This window comes from Octopus sinensis, linkage group LG10, assembly GCF_006345805.1.
Source record: "Octopus sinensis linkage group LG10, ASM634580v1, whole genome shotgun sequence".
Taxonomy (NCBI): domain Eukaryota; kingdom Metazoa; phylum Mollusca; class Cephalopoda; order Octopoda; family Octopodidae; genus Octopus; species Octopus sinensis.
This window is the reverse complement of record NC_043006.1, coordinates 32,628,924-32,641,423: the sequence shown is the minus strand read 5'-3', so window position 1 is coordinate 32,641,423 and position 12,500 is coordinate 32,628,924.

Below are 12,500 nucleotides of genomic sequence, written 5' to 3'. Positions count from 1 at the left end.
CTTGTTTTTGTAAAAAGTTATAAATATCACATTTTAATTACAAGCTAATTCGTGTTAAAAGCAGCTTCAGAATTGCCAGGCAAAAGATTTATCTTTAAAGAAAATGATTGATATTAATATTGAGTAGAATTTAATTTTGAGGAGGTCTGTATTATTTATTAGCAGATTTTATTTGTTTCTATATTTGGAGTAGTTCATTAATGATGGTCGTTTTAGATAGATTAAATCTGAGAAAACGATGCCCCGGCAATATCTGGAATGCCTTGAATCATATTACGGTTCATTCAGTGTAGATCCGGCGCTACAACAATGATTCGGTAAGCGATTTATTCTTATTTTCGTCTAGTAGTCACTAGAGCACAAATAAAGGGAGAACATGTAAACCGATATTCGGTTGTACACAGCATGTACCGAATCAGCAGACGGAAGTGTAGTAGTCTATGTAGCTAAATAGTTGAATGATCTCCCTTTACTAAGTTTCTCGAAGCGTCTGTATCATGAGACGTGATTTTTAATTATTCAAGAAGCTTAGCGTTTCTCTTGGAAGTTTCTAGAATGTCTAGCGTTCCATTAATAAAAACAGCTTGCTAACCCTGCTCTTTGCTTCTTAGTTGATTAGACTTAGAGCCATTTACGTCATTGCTACGTCCGTCTATTTCTCTACGCTAAATGACTGAAAACTACCACTTAGCTGTTATTTCTACATATTCTATCTCTGAACTTTTTTGCATAGAATACTTCATTCAACTAGATTCTGTCATCATCGACCACTAAAAAAAAAATTCATGCAGTAAATATATAGTTCTTAACTTTATTATTCTTCTCTGCATGAACTCTTGTAATAATATGCAGGCAGCCGTATCAACACCTGGTACTGAATATATATCACCACTACAGAAGAATCAAAATCGGACAATGGGTGCCGGATAAATAGCACCGTTCAAACAGCGTCTTTTCACTAGTAATATGTAATTGCACCAAGATTAGTATTTCTAATGTTTCTTTCAATTATACATATATGAAATTGTTTCTCTCATTATTTTCATATTCATTATTTTCTTGTATCGCCAATTGTTAAATTCTAATATCTTGGTTTTCAATTACATCTTCTCCTCTCTCCAATTAGTTCTTCAAGATTTTAGTGGCGTTTCCTTCCAGCTGTTAAGTCAACATCAAGACAGTCACTGTATTTCATATCTATTGATATCCCGTGTTTTTTTTTGTTGCGACACCCTTCCCTCCAATTTCAAAATAAATAATTAGGGAAGATAAATAATTATTTCGAATTTTGGTGCAAGACCAGCAAGTTCAGGGGAGGGTTAAGTCGATTATATCGACCCCAGTGCTTAACTGGTACTTATTTTATTGACTCCGAAAAGATAAAAAGTAAAGTCAACTTCGGTGGAATTTGAACTCAGAACGTAAAGATGAACGAAATGCTGCTAAGCACTTTGTCCGGCGTGCTAACGACTCTGCTATATTGCCGTCCAAGGGAAGATAACTAATAAATATTCAGATAACATCAGATTCCTTTTCAATAACATGTGTTTTGGTTTTCCGGTTGTAAATTGCATTCTACTAACGATTCTCAACCATTGCTTTTAGTTGTTATTGAAAAGTAGTGAAGAGAAACATCTCCTCATTCTGGTAGTTAGAGCATTTTTGCCGATTTGTCAGGTATCAATGTTCTTGTCCATTTCATTTATGCATCATAGTCCGTATCTCTAAACTTAATATCCCTATATTTCATGAGCTTCCAATAAATCATCCATCAGAATAAAAACGCAAAAATCACCAAATACCATCCAAGGAACTCATCTTCCTATAAATGATATTCATAACAATATTCCCACCATTATATTTATTATAACTATCTCGCACTTTTCTCGCACTTTCCTATCTGCAGTAACTACCACTATTGTGAATGAACTAAATAATTACATTTATTTCTTCAATGTTGATATAACACTTATTCCTCCATTATTCTGTACAAGATATGTCGCTGTTCAATTCCATCTAGAAATTTCGATGTTTTGCCGTTCAGTAAATTGTTTTCATATTCGTATTCGCCACTCACTTCTCCCCACTTCCCCAAAGGTTTCCTTCCACGTTGACCATTCATTTAGATTCCACTCATTAATTGTGGAAGCGCAATGGCCCAATGGTTAGGGCAACGAACTCGCGGTCTTATGATCGCGGTTCCGATTCCCAGACCGGGCGTTGTGAGTGTTTATTGAGCGAAAACACCAAAAGCTCTACGAGGCTCCGGCAGGGAGTGGTGGCGAACCTTGCTGTATTCTTTCACCACAACTTCCTCTCACTCTTTCTTCCTGTTTCTGTTTTACCTGTATTTCAAAGGGCCAGATATATCACGCTGAATCTCCTCGAGAACTATGTTAACGGTACACGTGTCAGTGGAGTGCTCAGCCACATACACGAGCAGGCTGTTCCGTTGATCGGATCAACTGGGACCTTCGTCGTCGTAAATGACGGAGTGCCACGACGACTCATTAATTATTGTCCATATTAAAGAATATATTTCAATTTAAAACAATTTCATTCAAATTAAAAGCAGATTTTCTGCGTTTTGTCTTAGGGTGTGTCTCTATCAGTTTCGGGTGTTGTCTTTATCATTTACTTGATTCATTCATAGGATTGCGGCCATGCTGGGACACCACTTTGGAGGCTTTAGCCTGGCGAGTTGAACTCGTAATTATTTTTAAGCCTCGTACTTATTCTATCTATCGTATCCTTTGCCAAACCACTAAGTTTCGAGGACGTAAACAAACCAACACCGTTTGTTAAACATTGTTGGGGAGACAGTCAAAGGCACTCATACAATCGACTTAATCCGTCTGTCTTTCCTAGTTTGTCTCCTCTGTATTTAGCCCCTTGTGGGTAGTAAAGAAATAGGTATTTCGTCTGCCGCTACGTTTTGAGTTCAAATTCCGCCGAGCTCGACTTTGCCTTTCATCCTATCGGAGATCGATGAACTGAGTATCAGTTGTGCACTGGGGTTCGATATAATCGACTTGACCTCTTATCCAAAATTTCTGCCCTTGTGACAAAATTTGAAGCCATTACTGCTAGCTGATCAAGCAAACATGCAGAGGCTTCTACGTTTAAGTGCTCGCATCAGATTGGAAGACAGCGAGGGAGAATATTTCATTCAGTTCAAATTAATTACATCGAAATTAACAAATACAAGAGGACTTTCTTAGAAAATGTCAATTTACTTGTCATGGTGCTTATGTTCGTGGCGCCACTTACTCTCAGCAAGTTAATGCACGTGGGAGATAGCCATATGGGACACACTGATGATCGATACATATGCACGCGCGCACACACATGTATATATGTATGTATAAACAAATACACATACATATATATACATACACACACACACACACACACACACCCACATCTACAATGTAAATAGAGAGCAGAATTTTTGAAAGATTTATTTCACCTTCTTTTGATGTTTGCTGGTCGAAGGCAGCGAGCTGGCAGAAACGTTAGCACGCCGGGCGAAATTCTTAGCAGTATTTCGTCTGACTTTATGTTCGGAGTTCAAATTCCGCCGAAGTCGACATTGCCTTTCATCCTTTCGGGGTTGATAAATTAAGTACCAGTTGCGTAATGGGGTCGATCTAATTGACTGGCCCCCTCCCCAAAAATTTCGGGCCTTGTGCCTAGAGTAGAAGAGGATATTATCTGGTCGTAATAAGCGGTTTCCTTGAAACTGTTCTGTCATTATAACCAAGTTGATGGAGGTACTTCACAGAGGTACCTCGACTCATTATGGAATAGCTATGCAGCCTTACAACATGGATTATTTTCAGCTTGATAGCTGTCAGAAGGTTCGGATGGGTGTGAACGAGAGATGTTGAGTCTTCTCTTTTGCTGGTGAATTTTACAATCACACCAATAACTGTGACAAGATAAATCCGAAGAATCCTCCGCTGGCTAAGTCCACCTTCAGTTTGACCCACAGTGGCTTCTCTTTGAAACTCAAGTAACCCTTTTCTTTTCTACTCTAGGCATAAGGCCCGAAATTTGGGGCGCGGGGGTGGGGCAGTCGATTATATCGACCTCAGTATACAACTGGTAATGAATTTATCGACCCCGAAAGAATGAAAGGCAAAGTCGACCTCGGTGGCATTTCAACTCAGAACGTAGAGACAGAGAAAAATCTCACAACTCTTTTGCTTCAGGAGTTCGCGGTATGTGTACTTGCTATAATCAATTGATATGCTGCTCTCAGATGTGAAAAATAATAAAACACTAATAAGTTTGAAGCATCAGGTAGAGGCGACACAGAAAGGAAACAATAAAAGGAATGATGACGGGTACCGGATTCGTTGCCTCACATGCAAGGGGAACTATATTGGTGAAACCAATAGTTTCCTTTGCCAACGCGCAAGAATCCACAGGCAACGAATCCAAGAGGAACTAACGGAAAAATCCACTGAGCAAATATTTGGAAATATGTGGAATGAAAATTCAAGATCTTCTCTTTCAATAAGTGCTCAATGAAAGACCCAAACTTCCGAAAGGCAATGGAACTATATTTTATAAAATAGTCCTCAACAGAAATTAAACGGTTGAAAAAAACTACATCAATATAACTATACTTCCTTAAAAATATTTCTTTCAAAAACAGCCATACACAGCTAAATCAATCAAAAACAACATCAGGAATTTTAATAAAAAAATTTGACCACTTCCATACAACCAACCTTGGGATGTAATTATAATTCTTACGGGAGAAAATCAAAAGCAACATCTGATTTCCAATTAAAACCTTTAAACACTTGAATACAAAAATTCCTTTTCACCCCACCCAAAAGGTTATTAAGTGGAAAGAAAACACAATCAAACAAGTCTGACTACACTGATACAAAAGCCACGCCTCCTTTTCATCTCCCTCCCTTTCAAACTTTTGCCTCTTTCTTGTCCCTTACTTCACAAACCTCTACAGCACATTGCTTCTACTTTCTTTTCTCTTCCCTATCTTCACTATCTCCCACTCTCTCCTCCTCGCTCACCCCTGTACCTTTCTTTCTAATTTGTTCTCCCCATTCCCTCTCTCCCTCTCCCCATTTCTAAAACGTCATGAGTTTCAATTTTACAGAAAAAGGCGAAGCAACTTGACTGTAAACCACTATTTTGATAAATCCGATAACGGAAGAAAGCGCTAAAAAAATATAAATAAGAATATATATAATCATCAACATTCTCACTGCCTTGCTACCTTGTACAAATTTACATCACTTCAAAAACTCTCTCTCCACACACACACACACACACATATATATATATATATAATATATATATATATATATATATATATATATATATATTATATATATATATATATATATACATATATATATATATATATACATACATACATACATATATATATATATATATTATACAAAGAGTGACAGACAGACATGCAGTGTGTATTTTACAGATTAATGTGTGTCTGTGAGTGTGTTTGTGCGTGTTTGTGTGTTCTTGAAAAAATATATATGGATTCGCTTAAGACTATCGTACATGTTTGTTAGTAAATCTGGAGATATGTAGACGTAGGGGTTTAATAATCAAATTTGTTAGAATTCGTACATGACGCTGTACATACTAACATATAAATTCGCACGTACATACATATAAACATACATACATATAGAGTTAGATATACACTAATAAATACACACATTCATAAATACACATAGTCATGCGTAAGTATATATATCTATGTATATAAATATATATGTTATATCACATCATGTGATATATATATATGTTTGTGTTTCTCTTTGTGTGTGTGTGTGTGTGTGTGTGTGTGTGTGTGTGTGTGTGTGTCTGTATCTGTGTGTGTGTCTGTGTGTCTGTGTGTGTGTGTGAAGAACAAAACAAATGGTGCTTTAAATTTACTGTGGCTGTTTCGATAAAATTTTATTGATGTATTCGTAAATTCCATCGTGGCATAAATCCACCATCACTAGGTGTGTATATTTATATATATATATATATATATATATATATATATATATATGAGTTGCACTCCGTCGGTTACGACGACGAGAGTCCCATCTGATACGATGAACGGAACAGCCTGCTCGTGAAATTAACGTACAAGTGGCTGAGCACTCCACAAACACATGTACCCATAACGTAGTTCTCGGGGAGATTCAGCGTGACACAGAGTGTGATAAGGCTGTCCCTTTGAAATATAGGTATTACTCATTTTTGCCAGCTGAGTGAACTGGAGCAACGTGAAATAAAGTGTCTTGCTCAAGGACACAACGCGTCGCCCGGAATTGAACACGTGACCTTACGATCGTGAACCAAGTGCCGTAGCTATTAACCCATGCGCCTTTATCTACTTATATATATATATATATATATACGTCGGGATTCCACACAGTTTCCGTTTACTAAATCTGCTGACAGATCATTGGTCAGCCTGGGTCCATAGTAGAATACATTTACGTAAGGTGACACGTAGCAGGACTGAACTTGAAACTATGCAAAGCGAGTTCCTATTCCGGTAATGGTTCTTCCTATGGATATTTACCCAGGCACACACACACACACACACAGAAATAGACAGACAGACAGATAGATAGATAGATAGATAGATAGATAGATAGATAGATAGATAGATAGATAGATAGATAGATAGAGAGCGAGAGAGAGAGATTACAACATAGAGATCCACATCGCATACATCGTAGATTTATGTAATTAAATTAATGTGACAAGGATTATAATGATTTATGTGACAATGATTAAAGGCATAAGGAAATTACAATGATCTTGTCAACAACAATGCTATGTTAATGTGTGCACACTCCTGCTGTTTAAATATCTTAGGAGAAACTGACAATTTCAAGTCGTAGATATTAAATCAACTTTATACTGACATCGCTTGCACTTTAATAAACATTCTATCTAATATATTTTCATAACGCCAAGTCGGTAAGTTGGCAGAAACGTTAGCAGTCTCGGTAAAATTCTTAGTCATCATGTTCTGGGTTCAAATTTCTCCGAGGGGCCAACATCCCCTTTTATTCTTTTGTAGTCGATAAAAGAAGTACCAATCGACTTACCCCTCTGAAATTGCTGGACTCGTGCCAAAATTAGAAATCAATATCTTGTCATCAAGAATGTATTTAAATGAATACCAGCGAGTGCTTACACATTCATGCACACTCACATTTTCACAGACTGCCACTCAATAACAGACACAGTGAATCGACAAACACACACGCCGATGCTTTTAACTGTCCATGCATGTCGCCTTAAATTTGAAAGAGACGTTCACTGCAACTCGTCTATTAGCTTAAAGCATGGCATTCATAAGCAATAATTTTTGTTTGAAGGAAATATCATTTTGATGCATGTGACATTTGATTATAAGCAGAATGTTAGCATTATTATATAATTGTCTCTTTAGCTAAGTATCATGGCGTTCTTGTCTTCTTACACTCAACATGAAACTAATTAGTCTGACTTCTGAACAGGCGTTTATCTCGATATGCTTGCAAATGATTTTATATCGTATTTCACTACATGGTAGGAATTTTTCATCATAAAAATGAATCAATATCTGATTGTGGTGGCTGTGGTGGTTGTGGTGGTGGTGGCGGCGGCGGCAGCGGTAGTGAATAAGGCGTGATCAAGGACATCTTTGCTGTGATGTCTAAGATATCTAAGATTACACTATCTAATGTGCCGTTTAATTTTTTCTAAGACTGTAGGACATGATCGAACTCAGATTTAGTTGCTATTTCTTGTAAATCTAGTGATCACATTAGGCTTCCCCGTTGACTCGTATAATGTGTCATCTTAGTTACAATAGGTGGGTAACTACATTTAATGCTTGCAGCATTAAAATGCTGACTAGAAATAATTAGATCTAGTTAATTAGATCTAGTTAATTGTGATATGACATTCTAACGCATCTTGATTCCATATGTTCCATTGTCCAAATCTTCTGACATGCTGTGATTGTTTTCATCTAATTAATTCTAAACTAAAATCAAATAATTCTTCAAAGTCATTCTTGAGTAAAGAAAAAGTTCAAATGAAGATTCATAACTCATAATTATAAAATGTGAGCTAAGGGAGATAACTTAAATAGGTCAATGACATGTAAATTAGTTACTTCAAACAGTCGTGGTTACACTCGATGTGGCATACGCACATAAACACACACTCGCATAAACACGTATTCATATAAATATACATATATATATATATATATATATATATATATATATATATATATATATATATATATATATAATATATATATAACATACATACAGATTCTCAGCACATTGAAATTTGCCATTTTGTTAGAGAATGGAAACAAAATTATTGCAGTAATTACCATTACTTCTCAAAGACCAGCAAAAGTTGTATTCTCTGAAGTTAAAAGACATTGTCCTAGGAATGGTGGTGGTTAGTAATACTGAAATTATTAATTGTGAGAATAATGAGGCGTATTTTTATAATGATCTGATGTAGAGCTAGGGTCTGTAATCATAATGTTCGAAGGGTATACGAAGTAGGCTTCGTGGTCTTCAACAGCTATGAGAAGACTACTGTAGGAAAACATGTGCAACAAAATTACTTCCATAGATATGGAGTTTTGATGAAGAGAAATGGAACATAGTGGTTAGTATGAGGCTTAAAATGGCAAATATAATTTCAGTAGCGAGGTGGGAAGAAACGAGTGGATTTTGGGGCAGTTGGCAGGAGAAAAATCAGCTCCGAGGATCAAACACTAATTGCAAATCTAGAAGAAAGCACATTTGTGGGCTGAAGATTGGGAGTGAGATCATGCCTGTCATTTAAGGATCCTTTTTCTTGATGTATTGTAGGATGTCCGGTATACAGCAACAGTAAAAGTTTGAAACCAAATTCATTGGCGGTCTCGATGGAGCTTTGCAAACATTTAGTAGCAGTCAAGGTTGAAACAATCTTCTGACTGTAAACAAGAGGTTTTCTTTACCTATAGTATTGTCGTGCCACGTGTCTGAAATGGCCCTTGGAGCGAAAACATCGGCGATATGAGGCATTGCATTTGTAACAACATTGGCGGTTTTGATTGTGTGCCGTCCACGAACAAGGGTGTTTAAGAATCAGTAAGCTCCTGCGTTATATGTAGGGGCTGTGGCAGTGCGTTTTAAACAAGACCAGAGTCACTACATCATGAAAGGATCCCATAAGAGAATAATATTTTCCGGGGGAGGGCAGGCTTGACTAAAGGTTAATGTTACAAAAGGGAAGGACACAAAGTAGAATATAATGGAATGGTGGTGGGTAGTCATATTTGGAAAGCTTTCATGATATATCTAGTTTATCAGAGCTGGCGTGAGGTGCAGAAACATTGTCGTTAAACGTACTGTATAGAATATAAATGAAGTGAGTAGTGTGTGTGTCAAATTCGGCGCGGATTAAAAACTTATGTAAAGACAATCAGAACAGGTCAGATTTGATAATATAAAATCTGAGTCTGTTATATTCTGAATTGAACTAATTGATTGTCATCAGTGATTTGAAGAGAGTCGATGCATGCTTCAGACATTAAGCTATGTTCTGTGTAGCTTGAGTGATTGCCTAGCAAATGGAAAAGAGCTTGTGTCTGTTAATAGTTGTGGCAGCTGATACATCAAAATGTGTGTTTGTGTGTGTGTGTGTGTGAGAGAGAGAGAGAGAGAGAGAGAGAGAGAGAGCGTGTAGTGTGTTTGAGTGAGTGTGTGTGTGTGTGTATGTCTGTGTGTGTGTGAGTGCCTGTGCCTGTGTAAAGACATATGACGTGAGAAACAAAGTGAAAGCGAAATAGAAGTAGAAGACGATAGAGATATAAAGAGAGAGAGAGAGAGGCAGAGAGACAGAGAATGGGAGGGAGAGAATACTATATTTCCTATTTCAGTATAATAGTTAACTTTAATCAAAATTAGACAATCTTGGTAACTTTAATCAGAGATTAATTTAAAGCTGCGGGTTGGTAGAATCATTAACACACTGGCGAGCGAAATGCTTCACGGTATTTCGTGTCTTTACGTTTTGAGATCAAATTCCGCCGAAGTGGACTTTGCCTTTCATCCTTTCGGGTCAATAAAATACTGGGGTCGATGTAATTGACTCACCCCTCCCCCAAAAGTGCTGCCCTTGTGGCAAAATTTGTAGCCATTATTACTATTATTATAATTTGGGCGGTGAGCTGGCAGAATCGTTACCGCGCAAGTCAAAATACTTAGTGGTGTTATGCCAAAGTTTGAATCAAATAATCATAGATCAATTCAAAGAAACGCTTCACTGGAAACAAAAAAACAGACCTGAGCCAACTAGGGATCCTTTAAATGATGGATCGAACTGCTGGTCATAGCGACCAAATCTTCCTGAAAACATGAAGGATACATAATTGCTGAATTTTTTCTTCAGGATATAGAGGAATCGTTTGGAATGGTGTTCTACTGATACTATTTCTGATGTAAAAGTAAGAGATAACGACCACAGCGCCTTTGTCCAGGGGCGGCTTGCTCAATTACGGTAGATCTGGAGCTAATCAACAATGGCATCATCATCATCATCATCATCATCATCATCGTCTTTAAAGCAAAACAATACAGTATCGTTAATATTTTTATTCATTTCAAAATAACAAATGTGCATCATACTTAAAGCAGATGCATCTTTGAAAGCCTCACAAACTTTGATAGTGGTCTCGAGATCGCATCTCCTACAGACGTATAGGGTTAAATAACTCATACTTACAATCAATCAACGGAAATAGCTGAAGCTGTTAGACGGCATGTCATTTAAGATTCGGAGTAGCTGGGGATATATTGACTGCTGTAGAAGGAATCTTCATGAATTAAATTTTCCTGCTTAGTTAAAGGAAGTAAGCAAAAATCAAGCAGTCGTTGTTTTCATCTTTACCACTCTGCCAGAGAGAGAGAACGCCAGTAGATGAGTGAGACGAAGAGAGGTCATCATCTTCAAACTGGAAACATGGTCTGAATGCCTGCTCCAAAGTGAACCGCGCCGACGGCACCTAAGTATCATGCAACGGAGTTAAGTTTGGTAATGGATTCCACACAGAAATTCTAACAAATAGAAATAATTTGAAGTAATTAATTTTTAATTTCAGAAAAAAGCTATTAATTATGAGGTGACATTTGATCTTTGTTAGCAGAATAATTGTCAATTACTGACATATCTCGCTTTTATGAGGCCTTGCCTGATGAACCATTTTCAGTAACAAATTTCGAAGACAAATGAATGACGCCATTGTAATTGATGAAACTTATGTTATTTTTTTAAAATCAAATATTAGAAATATTTATGAAAGGGGTACAAATTGATATATGTTACATTACTAGCATTATTCCTCGCCATTTTTTATATCTAAAATGCAAATAATCACATAAACTCTCAATATATTTTTTTATTATTTTGTTTTGTTTGTTTCGGTCATTGGACTGCAGCCATGTTTTGGCATCATCTTGAAGCGTTTAGTCGAACAAATCAATTCCATTACCTCTAAATTAAATTAGTACTTTGAAAAATTCTATTCACCAGACTTAAGTAAGCCCGGAGATGTAATAAAAACACATGCCCAAGGTACCGCAAGACCACAAGGTTGAGAAGCAAGCTTCTTAGCCACACGGTCACGCCTGGATAAATTGCTTTATTGAATACTGACACCCTTTATTCGGTACAGACCTGTTGATTCATTCACAAGTTTCATGCTCGCAGTTCAGACAATAAATTAAACATCACCTGCAGAATGTGCAATATGAAACATGTACAGAAATGAAAAACAATTACGTTTTTCTTTTCGGGGGGCGGGCTTTCATTTTCCAAAATATTGTAAGAATTTATCCAATAACTGTAAATATTTCCCTAACTAGAAGTTTTCCTGAGGCTTGGATCTAAGGGATATTCTTCGCTTTTCGGTCATAATGTAAAACGAGCAAGATTTACAGAGTTGCAGATCCCATGCCACCCACCTTCATAAGATCTGTCTGGACATCAAATATAAGCTATGCTACTGCGAAACTATAGCTTCCACTGTTTCACACCTCATGGCACTCCGTCAGTTACGACGACGAGGGTTCCAGTTGATCCGATCAGCCTGCTCGTGAAATTAACGTGCAAGTGGCTGAGCACTCCATGGAAACGTGAACCCATAACGTAGTTCTCGGGGAGATTCAGCGAGACATAGAGTGTGACAAGGCTGGCCCCTTCGAAATACAGAGACAAGGAGAAAGAGTGAGAGAAAGTTGTGGATCTTTAGGTGATTTCGGTCAATAAACACTCACAACGCCCGGTCTGGGGATTGAAACCGCGATCCCATGACCGCGAGTCGGCTGCTCTAACCACTGGGCCATTGCGCTTCCGGTTCACACCTATATGACATATATTCCTTACAAAATTTGAAAAGTGATAACACACGAAACTCTGAACTATAT